General features: G+C 40.5%; 1 protein-coding gene across 4 annotated transcripts in view; it reads left to right on the top strand.

Moving 5' to 3' along the window:
- The window catches only part of STARD13 (StAR related lipid transfer domain containing 13), a 303,125-nt gene that overhangs the window by 185,114 nt on the left and 97,799 nt on the right, over positions 1-20,212 (top strand). The gene's annotated exons all lie outside the window — the stretch shown is intronic.

The raw sequence follows: 20,212 nt of genomic DNA, 5'->3' as shown, positions 1-20,212 counted from the left end.
GAAAAAAGGTGTTGGATTCTGCTAACTAGGGGCAGGCATACAGTTAACATTGTTTACTGTCATATCTGGCAAATGTCACAGAAATTTGTGGGAACTTCTGACCAGCAGCAGTTATATGGAATGGCTATTTCTGTGTGCTGCTTTCCAGTAAGATCCTGTATGTCTGTGGCTGTCAAACTCTGGCAGAAGTACAGGCATTTTAGTGATGAGCTTGTATTGCATTTGTAAATAAAACAATGCATAATTCTTTGGCCAGCTTTTAGAAATGCTGAAAAAGATAGTTTCTGTGGCAATTAGGAAAGCGGAGTTGTTTGCAAAGCAGTCTCAGGAACTGGTCATGTTTGAAGGATACTGGTCCTCACTGCAACTCTAATTTCAGGAAGGATATTATGTCATTCTGTGTACCCAGTGTGCAGCCTGGATTGAATGGAAAGAAAGGGTAATTAATTTCTCTCCAGGTATTTATTTGTACATGTTTTGAGTGCAGTGATAGTACCAGCTTAATTTTCAAGCAGCAGTTGCAGATGGGATAGATAAACACAACTCCCCTACCTGTTGTGGGGCTGTTTAATGTCCCCTCTCATAACCTGTAACCCATCAGCTGGCTGTGATGACAGCCAGGGCTGCCAAAGCCACCCAGCAGTGCTGAGGCTTTGGAGAGGCTGCATGGTGGGACAGGGAGGAGTTTCTGAGCTGTAAGGAATCTGCCTGCAGCTTGTTGCATGGATGGTCAGTCAGTGGTGAATGGCCTCTGCTCCTCTGTTCCAGCTTTCCAACCTGTCCCACACAAAGCTGTGGGAAATTATGTTTGAATAGTGCCTTGATGTGATAAATATCACAGTTCAGTATATGAAATATTTGTGTGTTTCAGATCACTAAGAATATATTTTTGCTTCCTTCTTTTACTGATGGAAAACTGGGGAGAGAGTCTGCTCTTCATTAAGTGTTACTTCATTAGCAGTAGTGAAATCACATGTGCAAACAGATGCTGATGTCTGTGTATGAGCCTATATATAGGAATACACACATCTAGTGCAAATCAATAGGCAAGGTGCACATTATTTCTGCATGTCCCATGTAATGACTAATAATTTTGTTACAAATAACTGTGTTAGTAATAAAAAAAAAATAAATATCTAAGTCTGTCTAGTATAACTCAATCTGAGACCTCCACTTTACACTCTGGATGAAACCCTAGGATTGACTGACAAGACTTTCAGGAGGGTTCACTGAGTCAGCGTGTCTCCCTCTGTGCCTGCCTTCTTCAAACTGTAAGTGGTGTGAGGCTGCTGCTGTCGGTCCCACTCTCAGTCCCAGTTCCAGAGGTTACTGGAAGAGTACTGTAGTATAGTTGGAGGAATTACCCTATCCCTTTCCAGGTGAGGGAGTTTTACCCCATTGCCAAGTGAGATTTGTTACAAATGGAGTGCCAAAGAGCAGCTTATCAAAAATGTATTGAAAAGTAAATCAGGAGATGAAAGATGAAAACGAATACTTGCTTTCAGTCACCCAACTGAGTAAAGCATGTTAACATTATTGAGTCTCCTTGAATTCGTATGTCTCTGAACCGTACTTTTTAAGGCCATTAATAAAATGCATATGAACCCTGCTACCCCAGTTCTTGTCTTAGCAGCTCCCCAATCGAGTAATTGTTTAAATTATAGCATATGTTTAGAAAAACATCCAGCCTGCATTTTAATGTTGCTGGGACGGTGAATCCTGCCTGGTTAATTGCTTTGCTGAAAACAGATCTGCTACATGTTTAAGTGCTAAGCTGGCTTGGGGCTTGTTTGAATACCTGCTCTCTACTTGTGCAGATATTTTTCAGTGACTGGTTTTCAGACTGGAGGCACCCACAGTGGGAAATACTGAAGTTTTACATCAGGGGTATTTACAAAACCACAAGGTGTACTATTTACAATGTGTAGAGCAGTCAGAGCTTCCACTACAAGAGAGGAACCTGGTTCACTAATGCAGTGTAATATTGTGCTGCATATACTTCTTTCTTTTCAGTTGTTACCTGCATGTACTATTCAAAGTGATGCTAAATTACTTGGTCATACTGTGCAATACAGGTTTTTTTCCTCCTTTACCAACATGCTTGTTGAAGAAACTTTCCTTTGTATTTTTCTTTGGTGTTAGTTAAAAATAAACTAAATGAATCATAAGAGGAATCATGCTATTTAATAATATCTAAAAAGAAAACCACCACAAGGGAAATGAAAGGAACTAGGCTGTTATTTTAATCAGCTCATACTTTGAAAGTCCTAAATATTTGGTTTATGTACACCACCAACTCCTTGGGGCAGAATTATGTGGTGGCCTTGAATGTGAGTAGTAATTATCTGTCTCATATTAAATAGGTATTTTCAAAATGTGATCTTTTGATGATTCCCTTTCCCCCATAAGCCCGTTAGTTTCCATGCTGAAGGGGACACATGTCTCAGCATAAAGGAACAGGGTGTAGCATGCTTGGTCTGAGGTATTTATTCAAACTGTGTATGCAGTAACTGTATGAGAATTCATTAATGATTACTCATGGTCTCTTTAAATAAATAAGGTGGTGACTTTCAAGACTTTATGTTACATGAGTCACAAAGTTGATATTTCTTTCACAGTACATGGCTAAATTCAGTGCAGAACAGAAAATATAAAAAGGAGCTGTAGGTAAAAAGAAATGAAGAATTAAGACCATACTCTGAAAGTGTTAAATTGTTATTATTGACTGTGCAGCAAAAACAGAGCACATGTCAAGGTGAATGAAGCCACATCTGCCCCTGCACAGCTAAGGCCTTGATGGTAAATAAATGTCTCCATCATCTACAGTAGAATTTGGTTCTTAGGCTGCTGTTTCAGTGAGAAAATAATATGAAGAAACAAATGAAAATAAGTAATTCCTTTTCGCAGTGAGTAAATTCCTGTCCACAGTGAGTTAAACACTGGGATTTTTCTCAGTTCATGTCCACAGGCAAGAGCAGTTGAAGAGAATTGTTCAACAGAATGACCTCAGGATACAACTTTTCAAGGCAAATTCTCCATTCAACAGTCAGCAGAGTTTTTATGGTCTTACATGTTTCAAGTTCAGTTTTGCTCTTTTATGAGTACTGTTACCTCTGTGTCACCTGTGTTTGTCTGGTTTGAGCAAACGTTAGAGGTACAAACATGCTCTTTTCTGTTTATAGTCTTCCCTGTGGAGTTTGTTCAAGATGTTCAAGTCTTGTCTTTTCCAAGTGTGAGTACAGTTTGTGGAAGGTGTAATAGAGGAATGCAAGTGACTTGGCAAAAAATTGTGCATTTTACATGACTTTAGATTTCAATTGTTAATGTAAAACAAACCAAGTACCAGCAACAGACTGCTGTAGTATACTGTCATGCTCAAAAGGAGAACTTGGAAGTCATGTAAGTGGAAACATTGCAGTCATAGTCTGCATTTTAAAAGTCTGGTTCACATTTTGGATGTGCACACAGGTACCTGTTGAGCCCTGGAGATGGGAAATGGGATGCAATTATGTAATGAAAGACTGTGGCATTTGTTCAGCAAAAAAAGGTGGTTGTGTAGGCAACCTGAACCATATTATTTCCCACATGCCTGGATGCTGGCCACTTTATCTACACATCTTTAAACCTCATTGTCTGAACCCAGGAAATAAAATATTAACCAACAAGATTCAATCTTGGTGATAATGATACAGACACCTCCACCTAGGCCATCTCTGACCAATGCCAGGAATCTACTGCCTCTTGAGCTCATGGGGTAGCTCCTGGCAGTAGCAGTTTGTAGTTTCTGTTCAACTCCCGGTGCCTCAACTTGTGATGGCCCCATGTCTGTGCTCCAACCCAAGCATACAGGAGAGGATGGATCTGAGCCTTGGGTGGCCTAAGGCACCAGGAGGAATGTCCTCCGCTGCACAGCTGCCTTGCAGACCTTAGCTGCGACGTGGTCCATCACCCTCTCCAGTGTCAGACGTGTGGAAGAGGCGTGTGCTCATGTCAGAAGGATCTTTGTGTTCATTATACAATATCGAGTCTTGACTAAGTCTGTGAAAACTGTTTCTTACACTATCTGAAGGTCTATTAGAAACTGAAACCCTACATCACAGGAAGCTTCTTCACCATCATTTCTTCTTCTTTACACACTTTCTTTAGTCCTTAGCCCTAAACTTGGAGAAACTGGAGTTTTGCAATTAAATTTTAGAATTTCTTTAAAAATATCTTTTTCTAACTGTGTACTCCAAAATGGTTGAAGTATTTGGTATGGAACTTTGACACAAAAACTGTGAATATCCTGAAGGGTATTTATAAATGCAAAGTACCCTGAGGCGTGTTTATTTTAAAAATAAATAAATAAATAGATAAATAGTAGTGCAAAAGATTGCAGTCCAGTTAATTAGAGTTTTACAAAGTTTAACTTCATAGACAATGCGACATTTGAAAGGGAGGAGCCTTCACTGGAGCCACTACCTGGCAAAGGAGGTTCAAAAGCTGAAATTATCAACCAGTATCTGGGGGGTATATATCAAGAAATGGCCTGTGGGGTACTGGAGATCAGACTCAAAGGTGGCTCCTTCTGGCCTAACCATATCACAGCCACTGAGTGGCAGCGAGACTTCTGCACATACATGCAAGTTGGACACCAAGAAGGAAATCTTGGCTCTTATTTTAAATTAGGGGACTTTTGCTCTCAATTTCACTGAAAGCAGGATTTAAGCCAAGGTGAAATCTTGAGACATTTTTGTATTGAAATGGTTTGTGGTGAAATGAACAGCTGTAGTTGTGTTGTACAACTTCTGTGTTGATCACTGAGGAGATTTTTAATTTTCACATTAACCCTATTGTATAATTAGAGCCCACCATGTTAAAAGGAACTTAATCCAATAAATGCAGGATCTTTGCTCAATAAAGAAATCCTTAGTGTGATAATAATTGGGTTTTTTAGTTAAATTTAGAGGAAGGAGTGATAAGTCAGTCACTGGGGTATATAAAATGCTATGTAACAGAAGTCAAATAGAAATTACTCACTAAATCAGATTAATAAAAAAAATCTGTGCACAGCGCTTTTGTTACTGGGAGGCTCTTGCATCTGTATTTATCTATAAATCCCTGAAAACTAAGTTCAGTATTTGTGCCCTGAGCACTGTGTTAGTTAAAAAAAATCTGCAGATATTTAGCCAGATATTGTATTAGATACATAGCCAGATATTTAGTTATTACACATTTTGGTATTTAGCCAGATACAGTATCTAGGCAATAGATCCTTATGGGCTTTTTCTTCCCTACATTTTCGTTCAAATGCAAACACTATGATATAATTGATAGCATCTTAGCCACAGTCATTTTTTTTTTATCTTACTTGTATCATACAATATTCTCTGATTTTTAGTCACACTTAAACAATTATATGAGCTGTTTCATAGAGGGCATTGCACCTCTCCTGTGAAGACAGGCTGAAAGAGTTGGATTTGTTCAGCCTGGAGAAGAGAAGGCTCCAGGGAGACCTCATAGCAGCCTTCCAGTGCCTGAAGGGCCTACAGGAAAGGTGGGAGGGACTTTTTACAGGGGCTTGTAGCGAGAGGACAAGGGGTAATGGATTAAAACTGGAAGAGGGGAGATTTAGGTTAGACTTTGGGAGGAAATTCTTCAGTGTGAGGGTGGTGAGATACTGGAACAGGTTGCCCAAGGAAACTGTGGATGCCCCCTCCCTGGAAGTGTTCAAGGCCAGCTTGGTTGGGGCTTTGAGCAACCTGATCTAGTGGGAGGCATCCCTGCCAGTGCAAGAGAGTTGGAACTAGGCGATGTTTGAGGTCACTTCCAACCTAAACCATTCTATGATATGTTTAGATTAGTGCCTAAAGCCTCTAATGGAAGGAACTGAGAAAACAAGTCACTTGTAGTTAGGTTGTTAGATTACTAAACAGTTGTCTATAGTTGAGTTTGTTACAGCTTATAATAGCCACTTTTAAGAGTAAGACAGCCTGTGGGCTTGATCCAGTATATGCTAATTGTGTAATTTCTTATTTATGCTTATTTTACAGCTATGTGAATACGGGCAAGTCAGTAAGTTCTTATCTTCACACCTTGTAAAATTCTCACATGTGTGCTTTTGCTTAAAAACTTGTAGTTTCCCTTCTCAGGATCAGTTCAGTGGGCCAGCTGAGGTTACTAGATCAAATGATCACAACACTAATTGGGTACCATAATACAGTGGGGGAGAGGAGGGCTTGAGCACCTTGAACTGAACTATTTAGAAGCTGTGGGAGAGCAGACAGCATGATTCAGAGAACTTGGGAGCATTAAGACTTAGCTGAAAAGAATGTGTGTGACTCAGTTTGAAAACACGTTGTGGCTTTTTGTCTCTCATCTGTTACAGGACAGAGGAAATTAATTCTACCAGGAGAAGAAAGTCACTCCATAGCAGTGCAGACTACATAGAGTTTTGACTAACATACACCCACAGACGAGCAAAAGTTTCTGTTCTTGTGACAAGTCAGATGAACTTGGAGAAATAACTTAGTTTAAAATACGGGTTGTGCACTACATCTTAAGTAAATACCATCTGCCAAGCACGAAAGCTGCCTTGCTGGAACATACCAGTTGTTTTACTTTCCACTCGAAGTCCTTTGCCAAAGAAGGACTCAGCCCTGCAACTTATTTAAATGAATCTTCCCCTGTACTAAAGGAGCACAATAATAAATCCTAATAATGTCAGCTGTTATTGTTTTAATGAGCTAGATATTACAGTCCTTTGGCAATAGTTGTGCTCTCTTGTAATAGAATTGTGACTGGAGAAAAGTCTGCGTGAGCAAAATTTTCAAGATTTAGAAGCAAAATCTGTATATATATTTATTGTTGTCTTTCTCATTTATTCCTAATGGCCTACAGGGTACCTGACTGTTTTCCCTTTTTATGTGTCATTAGTGTCTTTCACGGTGTGTTTATTTTATTGATTGTGCCATCCTTATTTCTAATTCTCCATCATTTGAGTGGTTTAGGAGTATGGAACAAAGGCAGTAAGTTCAAAGTGGAATCTCTAAACTTAATTCTAGCTCTTATCCTATTTAGTCACAAATGCATACCTGCTAGCATCCCACACCCCCTTAACCAGCTATCCTTCTGAGAAATTTCTCAGCTTCCTTCTTGAAATAACATTTACAGGAAAATGAGACACCCTTCATTAGGGAAAGGCATTTCCTTAAGGGCTGCAGTACAGCTTTTACTGCTGAACGTGTCCAGAGGCAAGGATGGTAATACAGCTTTTACTCTTCTCTAACACTTCTCTACAAGGGAGCTGCCACTTCTGCAGACCCCACAGTATGTCCTGAACCCTGTGGTTTTCCTCTAGATCTCCAGCAACTCTTTCTTCTTCCTTGCTACATGTATCCTTTGGGCCAATACTTGAATGTGGATTTTCCACATTATCCACAAGCTCCTGCTTGAAGATGTTAGGTGTTAACATGTCACGTTACTGTGTTGGTACTCAGCTTACAGCAGTAAAATGTCCCTCAAAGTCTGAGTGGGCATGTCTATACTGCTAAATCAGAGACATGGGAGGCAAGTTGGAGTATCGCCTGCTCCGCTGAGTAGATGACTCTCTGGCTCTGTTTTGGCCTTCTCCAGCTAGCTCAACCCAGAGCAAATTAATGGGAGAAAGGACTAGTCCTAGGTCGTGTCAACATGAGCCAGGCCATGTCACTTAATCAAAAAATCAGGAATCAGGCCATCTTTCTTTGAGTGGTGTAAACATAACCATTCTTGCCACTGCCACAGAAGATGTAAAAAGAGGAGAAATCTTGCTCCACAGATCTAAAAATCTAAACATTACTGTTTCTGTAGTATTTGCCCCAAGAAAGGTGAAAGTTTTTTGCTGTAATGCAATTTTGAATGCTTTGAAGTTTCTGAAGAAAGTATGCAAAAGTAAATGTAACTTATTGTGAACTGCCTTTCCATTTCTGCCACTTTCCATCATTAATCAGCAGTCCTGGCTGACTGGAGAGGTACTTACAGATTGGAAGTCAGCCAATATGACACCCATATATAAGAAGGGACAGAAGGAGGATCTGGGAAATCACAGGCCTGTCAGTTTTGCTTCGGTGCCAGGGAAGCTGATGGAGCAGATAATTCCGATTACTATTATACATCACATGCAGGATAACGAGGTGATCAGGCCCAGTTAGCATGGGTTTATGAAAGGCAGGTTCTGTTTGACAAACCTGATCTCCTTTTATGACAAGGCAACCCATTTATTGGATGAGGGAAAGGCTGTGGATTTTGTCTACCTTGACTTTAGTAAGGCATTACTAAGGAGTTAAATCCAGTTGGTGGCTGGTCACAAGTGGTGTTCCCTAGGGCTCAGTCCTTGGGCCACTCCTGTTTAACATCTTTACCGATGGTCTAGATGAGGTGATAGAGTAAATTTACAGATGACACTAAGCTGATGGAAGTGTTGATCTGCCTGAGGGCAGGGAGGCTCTGCAGAGGGATCTAGACAGGCTCGATCAATGGGCCAAGGCCAGTTGCATGAGGTTTATTAAGGCCAAATGTCGGGTCCTGCACTTTGGCCACAACAACCCTCTGCAGCGCTGCAGGCTTGGGGAAGAGTGGCTGGAGAGCTGCCCAGCAGAGAGGGACCTGGGGGTGTTGATTGACAGCTGGCTGAACATGAGCCAGCAGTGTGCCCAGGTGGCCACGAGGGTCAGTGGCATCCTGGCCTGCATCAGGAATAGTGTGACCAGCAAGGCCATGGAGGTGATCTTAACCCTATACTCAGCACTGGTGAGGCCACATCTCCACTCCTGTGTTCAGTTCTGGGCCCCTCACTACAGAAAAGACATTGAGCTCCCAGAGTGTGTCCAAAGAAGGGTGATGAAGCTGATGAAGGGTTTGGTGCGTATATCTAAGGAGGAACGGCTGAGGGAGCTGGAGTTCAGCCTGGAGAAAAGGAGGTTGAGGGGAGACCTTATTGCTTTCTACAACTACGTGAAAGGAGGTCATAAAGAGCTGGGGAGTGGGCTGTTCAAAGAAGTTACAAGTGATAGGAGAAGAGGTAATGGCCTTAAGTTGCACCAGGGGAGGTTTGGATTGAATGTTAGGAAGAATTTATTCAATGAAAGGGTTATCAGGCATTGGAACAGACTGCCAGTGGTAGAGTCACCATCCCTGGAGGTATTTAAGAGTCCTATAGACATAGTATTTAGGGATATGATTTAGTTAACTGTCAGTGGTAGGTTACAGTTGGACTCAATGATCTTTAATGTCTTTTCCAGCCAAGGTAATTCTATGATTCTGTGAAATGCCAAAGTAAACCATGTTATAAAGCCAATTGCTTACATCTTTTTTCATTTTTCATACAGTGGAGGAGACAGATCCCATTAGCTAAACACAACCCCATTCTTTTTATTTTGAAATCAATATCCCAAATTTGTGTAAAATCAGGACCTGCAAAGACTACTCCACATAATTAGATCACATTGCTCATCCCAATAACTGCAGCATCATTGAGCATCCTTTTGAAGGAACAAGCATTTGAAAAGGGACTGAAGATGAAAGACAGTGCTAGATTTGAGGAGGAAGAAGTGTCTCTGTAAACACTCAGATGACACAACTGTGGGACTCATGTGAATGTCACAGTCCCTTTGCATCCTTTTAGCTTCAGGAAGCAGCAGAACCATTAGTTTTTCCTAGTTCCCCAACTGGTATGGGAGTGTCTGGACAGGACAAGACTCTCAGAACCACACCATGTGGCTTTTTTATAATATATTTGGCAAAGTCAAATGTTCGGTGGGCTGAATATAAGTTTTGTGTCTTTAATTGCATCTGATGGCAGCAGCTGAATTTTTAATCATTTTGTAACTTCAAATATAATGGCTTTCTCTTCCTGCAAACATTTATCTGAGGGCAAATAACATAAAATCCAGACGTTAAGGCTTGGCACAGACAATGAGGCAGTAGTCCTTAGCTTTTTTTTTTTTTCTTTTCTTTTTTCTTTATACTTTCATTTTATCAGCTATATTTATATGTACTTCTGAGGACTTTTTAGAAATGCCATTCTGTCAGCTTCACTTCGTTAGCAGCATGGCTGTCTGCCTAGGCCTTACCCAGAGTTACAAGGAGTTTCTTTTATTTTAAATTCAGCAAGTATTGAACTATATCTGGTTTAAAAGTCCCTTCCAAATTACTCAGAATACTTTCTCCAAAACCACTTTATCATTCAAACTGCTGATTCTGCATTACAGCCAGACAGCCCTGCCAAAACCCAAGCCATTGTAGCAAAAGCTGCACTTCATAGCACTGCCTGAGCGATGAACCCTGAGTTCAATAATACCGGCACTGATTCATGGCTGAGATGATTGTATCTTCATCTGGTGCTTCACACCGAGAGCCAGGGCTGTCTGCTTCCCACCACTGGCCATTAGGACATCACATGAGTGGTGCTACCAAAGGGAACACATGGCTGTGGTTCACCTTGGAGCGACTTCAGGCCATCACTCCCCAGCAGCTCATAGCCCTGATGTCCTTGGCAAGGGGAGGCAGGTGCCAGCGGGAGGCAATGGGGCACCTTTGCACTTGCACATGGGGCACAAGGCTTTGTCTGTTCAGACCAAGAACAATTTATTCACTAGCAGCTTCTGAAGGCAGGCAGAAATTTCCGGTGACATTTTGATTCTCTTTTATGCAGACCTATTTTTAGATGGTGCTGCTGCCAGTCATGTCAAACACTTTGTGTCTTTTGAGTTTTTGCTGAACTCCATAATAAGCGTTTCAGCTCCCTGGTGCATAATGGCAGTGTTATTTACTGAAAGTCTTACTATTTCAAGTGGCCCCTTATCTAAAGACCATTTCATTAGTTCTGGCCTCTGAAGTTTAAGAGGAAACAACTGCAGTTGCTAAAAAAGAATCTAAATTAAACTGTTTTTCAGTAATACTCATTTCCTCTAATATCGGTTTCTAAGTCTATTTTAGGACTGACAAAGCAGATGATCCATATTCCAAGGCTATAATCTTGCTTCTGACATCCACAGTTGCATTGTTAAGCTGGGTTAGAGAACTGGACTATTTCTGAGGGAGATTTAGGACCTTTTCCATTAGTTAGATTCTATTTTAAGTCTGAGAGCGCAAACCACTTTGTACCTTAGGTTCTCATGGAAAGCCAGCAGCAGCCATGAGAGCTGTAAGGAGGGGTCACTTACATTCCTGTTAGTCTGGTTGTACACTGCTGCCTCCCACAGTCCCAAGTCTAGGGGCTACTCCTGACACAGAGGAGTTGGCCTAGAGCCCAGTTGTGTCCCAGAACCCACCAATGAAGTACTGTTGTGTCACTGCTCCGTCACTGCTGGCAGCCTAGCTTGCCGGGGAATGGAGCTCAGGTGCACAGATGTGAGACATCAAGTAGACACATTCCTTAGAGCAGAGCAGAGCAAGGTCCTAATCAGATGACTAACTAGACTGTGGTGTAGAAGCTGAGTGGTCAGAGTTTTCCTGATTTTATCTATCATCTATCTATCTATCTATTTATCTATCTATCTATCTATCTATCTATCTATCTATCTATCTATCTATCTTTATATATATATACATAAAATTTTATAAATCTAAAAATTAGATTTCTGAGTGCATTAAACATTTTGCTTGCAGAGATTTAAACAGTTCAGTTTTTGGAAGCTGCCATGACTCAGAGTTTTCTCATCGACCCAGAGTTTTCTCATCTTCCCAGAGAGCGCTGCTCAGTACCAGACCCAGCAAGCGGTCCTTATCTTTCTGCAGAATATCCTGTTAGCTCTAAGAGCAATGAAACAAATTCTGTAGTCACTTAACTGATTTATATAGAAACTAAGAATTCAAAAAGTGTAGAAATCAATAGTTTTGCCCCATGCAACTATTATTTCACCATCCTGCTTTGCTTTGTTCTGACAGTACTCCTGTCTGCATTTTTCTGCCACTGAGGTCTCCAGAAAACTTCATTCATTAGCACTCTGATAACCTCCCATTAGGATCACTGGCCAGGCTTGCTCGAGGCATGGTCCTCTGGGCTGGCTCTAGAAACAGCAGCCTGCAAAATGTGTCATAGGGAAACAACAGTGTATATTACTTTATCATAGCCCTGATTTGGAAACATACCCTGCTTTCTTGACAGTCATGCCCTGACATCAGAAGCTTTGATTCAAACCAGTTGGGTTTTTTGTAACTAAGCACACACAGGTTATTCAAGAAACCATTCTCTTACTTGACTTTAATCAAGTAATTATGTGGTATTCAGAAATGGCTCAGACCTTTGAAGTTGCATTCTTCTAGAAAATTGTATTTTGGGCAACATCTGTCGAAGATTTTGCTAGAGAAAAATACTGCATTGCTGTTGGACTCTTCCTGGGAATAGGGCCTCAAATTGTTTTACAAGCAGGAATACAGTCTTCACCAGCCACTGTGAACAAAATTATGTGAGAAGCAGAGAAAGACTGTAGTCTAAAATCCTGGAAATATCTCATCTTAAGGCTTTAGTGAAGACCAATATAAAACTACTGGCATTCTAATTGTAGCTATACAGAACCATTTACTCTGCACATTGGCAGGGCATTTTATATCTCCATGGTGTCTGCAGTCTGATTCTGAGAGCAAAAAGTTTTTCAAAACATGCTGGCCCCAGTGAAAAAAGACTTTAGCTTTTAGAATACTAGCTGAATGTTATACAGCATTTTAAGAATAAGGATGCAAGTACTTGCATGCATATATTTTCTTGTTCAGCAAAACATTTCTGTTATTACAGTGCCTTCTTCCTCCTGAGTACCTGAAGCTGACAAATTTCTGGTCTAAACTATTGCCATATAGTTTGTTTTGAATAAAACATGAAAAAATAAAATAGTAGAATTGTATTTAGGTAATGTTCAGTAGAGATGGTCACAATGCATGTAAAGTTAATAAAAAATAGACCACTATTTTTAAAAAGTATTTCTTATTGACTACGTAGCAGCTGGAAAACTATAGCAAGTTTTAATTATCTTCAGAAAACAAAAGCTCTTGCCAACACATGCTGGTTATTATCAGCAGCTGCTGCATGCTGACATACTCTTTCAGCTCTATGAGGCTCAGCTGTCTTAAACAATCATTGTAAAATGTAAAATAGATTTATAGTGATGATCATTTCTTGTTAGATACTTAACTACTGATGTCATTTATACTGAATTCAGGTTCGCATCTTTGTTTAAGCTGTAATAAAATTACATAAAATCACAATTAATGTTTCATGTAAGAAGTGCAAATAGCATGGAACAGGAATTTAAAACATTGAACTGTGGTGCTTTTTTAACAGTTAATTAGAAGGAATTAAATTCCCTGCTCTCATGGTTTTAGCATTTGTATAAATGTAAAATTTGACTTTGTGCCTTTGAGTAGCAATCACTACAACTTGATCACAATAAAAAAGATACAAATTAATTTGCTGATTTAAACAAGCCTTTATATTTTACATCTCATACTTCTGTTAGCAGAAGTGGAGATCTTTATGGCAGTGGCTGCTGTCAAATTGGATGTTGCGATTTTTATTATTGCATAACTTAGTAGATTTTTGTTTTTTTATTACATTAATATACTCTTCAGAATCCAAGACCCCAAGAAATATGTACAACATTTATGCTTCATTGTCCTGTAGAAAGATACATAGGTATGGTAGATTCTTTGTCAGTTTGTCTAGAGCCTTCATCTTCTCCAAACTGGAAGATCTGTGATGAACTAAATTTTCTGTTACCTTACATTCTCCATGTTGTATTTTAATTTTGCACTGACAAAGTAAGTACAAAAGGTATAATGCAATCTGTAAAATGTTTTGTTTAAACATTGGCACCAAGGCAATTACAGACCCTTTCTTGTTAACACCAGTGAGTGATTGAGATTTGATGGTTTCTATTCTGTAGTTTAAGCTGGAGGGAAGTGTTACATTCAGCATACTGGACTCTTGACATTTGAAGGATTTCTTCAATATGAGTTAAAAATATGCATGAGACTTCACATAGTTGTATTTTACTGAAAAGATTGTTGGCTTTTGGACTTGATTTTGCACCCAATCTATTTTTAAATGGAATTACAATCTACTTAAATACAGGTCAAAATCTAGTTTTAAGTAGAACTCAAGGGACATTCTCTTTTAGAAAGCAGGTGGTGTGCATATGGTTACATACTGTCTTCACACCAGCTAAAAGGACATTTTTCTTTGCTGTCTCAGAGACCCAGAATTCAGCTCCCTGAACAGATCCCGGAAAAGAAACAAAATAGCTATAGTTTGCAGACAAATAATCTGTGCAGGAGCATCGCAGGAGCATCACAAAGTGCAAGAAATACATTTGGTTGGAGTCTGGTGTTCAGAAACCATGACTGCTGGTTTGGTAACTGACCACTGAATCTTATTAAACCCTCCAAAACTTCAATGAACAAGAACTTCCCAGGCATCTAGACAGAGACTTTACAGAATCACCGAATAATTTAGGTTCAGGTGACACTGGGGGTTCATTTTGTCCAACCCCTGCTCAGAGGGCTACAACTTGTTTCCATTGCCTTTCATCCTTCAACTGTGTACCTCTAAAAAGAGTCTGGCTCCATTTTTCTGTCAAGTAGATGAAGACAGCAATAAGCTCTCTGAGTCTCAGCCTTTTCTTCCTAAGGTTGAAAAAACCTAGCTCTGCCAGTCATTCCTCCTATGTCAAATCCTTCAGCCCTTTTACCATCTTGATGACCCTCTGCAGGGCTTACTCTTTTCTGTCTCCTTCCCTAGCAATCACCAGAGAACAGCCCGTTGGTCATGGTGTACTTAATGCCACGTCTGTGAATGACCCAAGTTCAAAATCTTGCCCACATTCCCGTGGCATAAGCAATGGTAAATATTTCTCACTTGTAACTCTTTTCCTCTTAAGTATTATAAAAAATAAATTAATAACTAGGTGTCAGCACAGAGAACTGAACTGGGACCTCCAATTTTACTGATCTGTGCCATAAGCACCATGCTGGCAAGTCAATCTCCAGAGACCTTCCAGTTCTGTAAGGTGCTCTGTATTGTATCCATAATTCATGGAATGAAACCAGCATGCAGTTCCACTGCAGTCTTTAAACAGGAAAATATGCTGAAAGCAGAGAAAAGATAAATTTACTCTGCAGCCTTGTTTAGTTGTGATTTGTGTTGGTAAGCTGTTGGTGTGTTCTCAGTCAAGTCCAATGAGTTGATACCATTTGAATTAAATTGTTTTATACCAGCCTGAGGAGGTGCAGATTAGTTTAAGAAAATACGGGGCAAAGGAGAGATACAGGGCGAGATAGGAGAGGAGCGGCAGGTCTGTTCCGCCCTTCCCCGTGTTGTTACTTCCCTTGTACCGCGGGAGGTGGGGCTGTGCCGGCAGGGCAGCTGAAGAAGGCACAAATGAGATCGAATATAAAGCACAGAGGGAGAAGGAGACACACGAGGTGGGTCGCTGCTGTCGCTGCTGCAGGAGTTAGAGGACTCCTCCGAACTAGCCAGGGCGGCTGAATCAGAAGTTTTTCAGCCTGCCTTCTGAGCCCTGCTCTTGCCAGCGGCAGTGGAGACCTGGATTTAAGCTGCCAGTACCTATCCAGCAGTACAAATATGACTCAGATATAGGAAGGCAAGTACATGCAGGTCTACTGCAGGGATGTGCATGTAAGAAAATGAAACTGCACGGCTTTTTATTCCTGTGAAAACAGAAGAGTTTGGAGCTAAAAATAGCATCTAGTCATTGTTACCTAACTTTTTTTTTAATATCCTCTGCCCCAATTCCTGTCAATAGAGGAAAAGTAAAAATCCCAGATAACAAATGCATATAAAAATGCAATTACTTATTCTTTCTAGCAAACATTTAAAAGGCCATCATAGATTTCTTTTTTATGATCACGGTAATCAGTCTGGAGGAATTAGCTGAGCCAGATAAATAGCTTAACTGGTTTTCACTATTGATGGCTTTAATAATGAAGTAAGTCACTCATTAAAAAAAAAAAAAAAAAAAAAAAAGGGGGGGGGGGGGAGGGCAACTCTGAAGTACTGACTTAAAAGGATTTTGACCTAAAAAGGCCTGAAGCACTTTAGATTATAAGAAGTCCACTGTGATTCTGCATCTAGAAAACACTGAAAAGCTTACTAGTCTCCTCTTAATTGGAATGATTTGTACCACATCAAAACTAGAAACAGTTCCCACTGGCTAGCAGAAATAATTACGCTTATCATTTATTGTAAGTGGTGTTGTACATTTTCAGTAAAGTGTGACTTTAGATATGTGTTTTTTGAACCTCCTTGACCCTCCTCCCAGACCATCCCTTTGAAAATGCTTGTAGCAGCTCTGTAATGTGGGATCTGTAACTGTTATTGCCATATAAATATCAGATGGACACAGCAAAGCTCAAAGATTTTAATGGATAGATGGTAACAGAGCAGTGAAGCCAGAGTTACAAATCCAGATTCCCCAATGCTGTGTTCAAGTACACTAGATCATACTGCCTTTCCAGAACAGAAGAACATACAAAAGGCACACTAGCACTAAAATAATATTGTTTATTTCATGAGGCAGTTCACCTACAGCTCTTTCCAAAGGAACTGGTGAAGATACTGGTCTGGCAGTAGCAAGGTGACAGATGTGGCAGCCACCCAGTGCATAATATATCTGCACATCTGTAAGATGGTACTGGCTGGGGCAAGTAGCTGGCCTGCAGCACTCTGGGGGCAATCCCTGACCTTTTTTAAAAACTACAGCACGTAACAACTCTGTTAATGAACAACTGAACTGAAACTATAGCCAAAATTATTGCCATGAAACACCGAACAAAGCTCCTTGTATTGGCAGCATTGTTAGTGATGGGTTTGAGTCTCAGAGAGAGAAGGGCAAGTGCTGGAGATTGTTTCTGTAGTGCTGGCTGTGAGCTGGTTGCTGGTCTGGAGAAGTGAGCAGCTTGCTGCTCAGCCCCCTGTGCTAGGCAGTGTCACCACACACACATAATCCAGCTGAAATGCACATTCTTGCCAAAAAGGGTGTTTTTGTCCCTGGCCAGTTCCCTCCCTTGGATTGAGTCTGGTAGAAGTGAAATTGTAGGATGACTTGGATCAAATTATTCACCCAAAAGAAAATAAGTGATTGTGATTGTCCTTGAGTGGTTTTATTAGAAGTAGTAAGAGTATGTAGCAAGGGATGGAACTGAGCCTTTTCCTGTCAACCAGCAGTGTTACTGAGTTAAATGCAAAGACTACTGTAGCTACACACGCAATGTAGACAGAGGCAAAAAAGCAACTCAGTGTATTGGATTTATTTGCATGTTTCTAACGTATTTTTTCATAACTCACCAGAATTACTTTAAATGGACATTTCATAGTATCTTAGTTGGAAATCTAATTAAAACACAGCAAGGCTATGCACAGAACAAATAAAAAATTTAGTTCCACATTCATATAAAAAAATCCAGAATAAAATCCTGTTTTCATTTGCGTGGATTGCAATGACTTTATTTGCGGCACACTGATGTTTGCAACTCTCTTGATTACTATTGAAAGTGGTGTTATTAAACAGGGTCTCTCGTTCTTAACAAAATTTCTAGGGAACAAAAGTTCCCTAGAAACTGGCAGGACTAAAAGATTTAAAGGTCTCAATCTGAAATGCAGATTGTATCTTTTTATTAAGAATGTCTTCATGGATATTGGAAATGTAAAGCTGACATTTCAAGAGAGATCAGCACAAGCAAAGCACACAGTGTTCAAGCAGAGGAAAGCCAGATTCTCCTGACATTAGTCATAAAGAAAAATCTTGAGAGCTCATGTGAATCAGCAGGTAGGAGGTTGCAATGTGCCAGCAATATCATAGTGCTCTTGAGCAGGCTTGGGAAATGCAGAGATTCAAAATGGGTCTCAGCTCTTGATTTAATTGCTTACCTTTTTACTAGTCCAATTTTTCTCCTCTATTTGCTTTACTTTCTTACCTTATCACTCTCTACCACAAGAAATAACAACACAGATTTTGGCGCTATATTTTGCATCTGCCTACAGAGATAACTTTCTGTAACTCCCATTTTCATTTTGGTATTTTTCCCTTCCTTATCACACTACACACATGCTACCTCTTCCAAATCTCCTTACAAAGTATGCTAACAATGTGCTGTTACATCTTCAACAGAACTCTAGTGTGCATAAGATCACTGATCAATAAAAAGAAACTGTCTAAATAGAAGCTTCATCTTTCTTTTTAGTTTATGTGCAATTGATTTCAGTGTTGATTCGTATTTTAATTTGGTTGCACAGAGCTGGCTTGTGTAGTTGCCCTGTTCACCTTTTTTTTTTTCTTCTCTTGTCTCCCTACTCTGTAAACGAAATGAAATGAAAATAAGCCCTTAAGTTGATCATTTAAAAAAAAAAAAAATCAGATTTGGAAAGTTTTCATTATATATTCACTGTAGCTAAAAAATATGCATTTTTCTATTTGGGAAATCTACTTTGCTGCATATTTACATATCAGGGAGATGAACACTCGTCTGCAGACACACTGAAATAGCTCTTTACCAAGTTGATGTCATCTGGGGAGGCTGTAGTACAATTTACTGAACAGCTGGGAAAGCAGTACTTGGAGCAAGGCAACACTGACAGAGCTTGCCTGACAGAGGGGAACTCAGGGTGAGCTTCTGGAAGTCCCTTTGGGTGGCCACATGCTGTTCTAAGCAACAGCCTGACCCTGCAGTGATACTACCAGATAGGCAGCAGGAAAATTTCCTTGTTACTAGAGTTAGGATTATTTACTTCATTGAAGGTGTTCTTTGTTCTTTTTTGCTCTAGACAAGCATGGTTTCTTATCCATAGCTTGTTCATGTGCCCTTGCCCTGAAGCAGTACAAGAAGTGATTATACCTGTAGGAGTGTGGCTGCTCATGAACCACACACTGTCCTGTCTTACTTTTGAGTGCATCCTCTCATAATGTTAGATATTCAGGCATTGTAAAGCAAAATTAAAGCTCACAGAAGGTAAACTGAATTAAGGATTCTAGTGTACAAGAAGACATGATTAAGCTATATGAACACAGCAAATATGCCTCAAATAACTCTTCCACACATCACAGAGAAGATGAAACATGTCTGTGGGGGAAACTCTCTACTGTTGACTTTGCACATGAGAATTTTGGAAGCACTGCAATAACAAGACAACCATCAGTCATCTGTTTCTTCCTCTCTCCTGCAAGTTTTATTGCCAGTTCCATCTGTGAATGTCCCAGCTCAAACCCATGCAGGAGATACTGCTCTGCCCTGTGGATACCAAGGACAGCAGGGTGCTCCTAGTACCTTGTCAGCTTGACCCCTCAATAAATGCTGTGGCCTGTTTTCTGCAGGGTGCCTTGGCTGCCCCATTGAGCTTTTAGGTAACATGGTAAATGAAAGGCCTTTGGCTGTGCACGCTCCTCCTTTTGGACCATGGTAGCTACAGCCAGGTGTGGAGCCAGTGCATGGAGACAGGTTGTTCTGCAGTGGGTTGTGCCATCCTTGCAGCATTGTGTAGACACAGTACAGGAATTATTTGTGGGGTATTAGCAAATGGCTTCTGACCTGAGACAGGAATGGTGAGATCACGAGCACTGAATACTGACAGGACTGCTGGGGCGGCAGCTGTTGCCTGTTGCAATCCCTGTGGCACAGCTGCATCCAGACAGGAATGTCTGGCACAGAGAGAGTACGCCAGTGAGGGGATTACACGGTCATGGAGATTAAGACAACCAGGAATGTATCGAGTAGTTTTGCATAAAACTCTTGAGGTTAGCTAGAGACAACCGTGCAGATACAGGTTTTGTACATCATCCCAGCCCAGAAGTTTGGTGCCATCACTAGATCATGACAGGTTTAAATCAGCTGTTATAATGAGTGGCTGCCTTGGTGCAAAAGTCAATGAGCAATGTCCCTGTGGGAATTTTAGAGAGGACCCAGGGATGATGAACATGGCTAGTATTTACCTCAATAAGAGTTGGTTCAGCTCTGTTGGGCTAGTTGGTGGCATTATTTCTTTGCCTTGAGTAGCACATCAATAAAAAGGATTGCAGGCATAAGGTGGCCACAAAGACAGGTAGGAGAGGATCTGCTGGCAATGTGCATGGTGCTGACATCACCAGAAGGTCTGGCATTTACCTGTTTGAGAAGAAGGAATCTCCCTTTGCTCTCAAGAGGATAGTTACCTTTCCAGTGTCATTGCCCACCATTAATGTGCTCTGCC

Source organism: Apus apus, chromosome 1 (genome assembly GCF_020740795.1).
Source record: "Apus apus isolate bApuApu2 chromosome 1, bApuApu2.pri.cur, whole genome shotgun sequence".
Taxonomy (NCBI): domain Eukaryota; kingdom Metazoa; phylum Chordata; class Aves; order Apodiformes; family Apodidae; genus Apus; species Apus apus.
The sequence above is the reverse complement of the archived record's forward strand: the minus strand, read 5'-3'. Positions and strand labels throughout refer to the sequence as shown.